At 74.8% G+C, this 2,500-nt stretch overlaps 1 non-coding gene across 1 annotated transcript; it reads right to left on the bottom strand.

Moving 5' to 3' along the window:
• Positions 1–1,940: 1,940 nt before the first annotated feature.
• On the bottom strand, positions 1,941–2,059 carry LOC128823783 (5S ribosomal RNA). The gene has a single exon (XR_008442019.1). It is a non-coding gene; the product is annotated as a 5S ribosomal RNA (ribosomal RNA).
• Positions 2,060–2,500: the final 441 nt, after the last annotated feature.

The raw sequence follows: 2,500 nt of genomic DNA, 5'->3' as shown, positions 1-2,500 counted from the left end.
TCGTTCCAGGAGAGGCTTAATAGTCGTCCCCCCGAGTACTCCGGGGGCAGGCTTAATAGCCATTCCCCAGGCGGTCCGGCGGAGGCTTAAGAGTCGTGCTTAGCGGCCACCAGGTCAACCCGCGGAATCTACTGGGTTGACCTGGCGGCCGGTTTGCTTTCCGGCACCAGGTCAACCCATTGGATTCGACGGGTTGACCTGGTGGCCGCTTTGCTTTCCGGCCCGGGTGTCACCCCACTCCGAGGGCTGCGCGGCAGCGGTCCTGAGGACCACAGAGGGGGGGCTTAATAGTCGAGAGGGAGCAGGTCCGGGGAAGGCTTAGCAGTCTTCCCCGGGCGGTCCGTTGGGGGAGGCTTAGCAGTCGTCCCCAGGGCGGTCCGGGGGTGGGGGGGAGGCCTCACAGTCGTCCCTCGGAGAGCCGGGTCGGCGGCGGTGGCGGGCGTCAGGCTTTACGTCCAGCCTCCGGAAGGTGCGCGTCCTCGGAGGCGATGCAGGCGCCGCAAAGGGGCAGCCTCCGAGGCAGGGAGCGGAGCACCGAGGCTGGGAGAGGGGAGCAGGAGCCGGGGCTGGGGGGGGTGGGGTGGGGGGGGGGCGTTCAGGACAAGCGGTCAAGCCCCGGGGAGCAGCTGTCAAATGTTCCAAGTCCCCACTCGGCCACCAGGTCCACCCCAGTCTAGCAATGGGGTTGACCTGGCTGATGGCCGGTTAGTGTCAAGGTAAACTCACCGTCGTCCACAGGAGGGCAGCTCTCAGGCCGTCCGGCTGCGGCTGACTCTGGGGCGGTGCCCGGTCCCGGCAGCGAGGGGCGGGGGGGGGGCGCGGAGCGACACGGAGCTAACCGGCCCCCGGGGCCGGGGGCGCCTCCCGCGACTTTGGGGGCCGCGGGTCGTCAGTGGCGTGCAGGCCGGGCCTCTCCCGGGGGATTCGGGGGGGGGGGGGGCGGTCCTGCGGGCCGGGCGCAGGGGGCTCGAGCGAGCCCGGGCCGGTCCGCCCCGGGGCCGGGGTCTCCGCCTGCGGCTCGGGGGGGCGCGGGTCGTCGGGGGAGGAAGCCCGGGGAGCTGCACGCCGGCCTGCCAGGCCAGGCCAGGCCTGGCCTGGGTGGCCGCGGGGGGATTCGGGGCGGTCCCGCGAGCCGGCGGCCGGGCGCAGGGGGTCCGAGCGCGTCCGAGCGAGTCCGTCCCGGCCCCGGGGTCTCCCCCTGCGGCTCTGGGGGGCCGTGGGTCCCCGCTGGCGGAAGCCGCTGGGCGCTGGACACCCGCCGTCCGTCCCGCCTGGCCAGGCCTGGCCTGGGTGGCCGCGGGGCGGGGGATTCGGGGCGGTCCCGCGAGCCGGCGGCCGGGCGCAGGGGGTCCGAGCGCGTCCGAGCGAGTCCGTCCCGGCCCCGGGGTGTCCCCCTGCGGCTCTGGGGGCCGTGGGTCCCCGCTGGAGGAAGCCGCTGGGCGCTGGACACCCGCCGTCCGTCCCGCCTGGCCAGGCCTGGCCTGGGTGGCCGCGGGGGGATTCGGGGCGGTCCCGCGAGCCGGCGCCCGGGCGCAGGGGGTCCGAGCGAGTCCGTCCCGGGCCCGGGGCCTCCCCCTGCGGCTTTGGGGGCCGTGGGTCCCCGCTGGCGGAAGCCGCTGGGCGCTGGACACCCGCCGTCCGTCCCGCCTGGCCAGGCCTGGCCTGGGTGGCCGCGGGGCGGGGGGATTCGGGGCGGTCCTGCGGGCCGGCGGCCGGGAGGGTCCGGGCCAGTCCGCCCCATGCCCGGGGTCTCCCCCAGCGGCTTCGGTGGGTCCTCCGCGGAGGAAGCCGGGTGGGGAGCCGGACCCCAGGCGCCCAGACCCGTGACCTGCGGCCGCGACCTCCGACTCGGCAGGAGCGACGAGGGGCTTTCCGGCCCGTCCCCCCCCTCTCCTTCCTCCCCAGAAAAGGAGAGAGAGCTGGCTCGGACCGGGAAAAGCTGCCTACGGCACCTGGGATTCCCAGGCGGTCACCCATCCAAGTACTAGCCAGGCCCGGGACGGTTTACCTTCCGAGATCGGACGGGATCGGGGGCGTTCGGTCCGGTATGGCCGTAGGCACCCGGCCCCCGCGCCTCCTCGCCCGCTTTCCCCTGCCGACGCCCGGGCCTGCCGCACGGTGAGCCCCGGTCGGACTGCCCCCCTGCGGCAGGGCCCCCGTCTCTCGCGGGCCCGGTCCTTTTTTCCTTCTCGAGCTCCGGGGCCCGGGCTGGCCGCCAGAGCCCCTCCGCCCGCCCGCCCTCCCCGGCGTCGGGGAAAATATTGTCCCGGACATCCAGTGCGCCCTGATCCTGTCAGCCGGGGGGGGGGGTGGGTGGGTGGAGGGGGGGCAGTCCCTCGCTGCGGCCGGGGAGGGTGAGCCCAGGGCGGCTTGCCTGCCGTCCGAGTCCCCTCTCGGCCACCAGGTCAACCCCGAGCCGAAAGGGCTGAAAAATTTTCAGAGTCCCCTCCCGGGCACCAGGTCAACCCGTGGAATCGAACGGGTTCGCCTGCTGGCCGGT

Source organism: Malaclemys terrapin, chromosome 15 (assembly GCF_027887155.1).
Source record: "Malaclemys terrapin pileata isolate rMalTer1 chromosome 15, rMalTer1.hap1, whole genome shotgun sequence".
Taxonomy (NCBI): Eukaryota; Metazoa; Chordata; order Testudines; family Emydidae; genus Malaclemys; species Malaclemys terrapin.
This window is presented reverse-complemented; position numbering and strand designations above follow the sequence as displayed.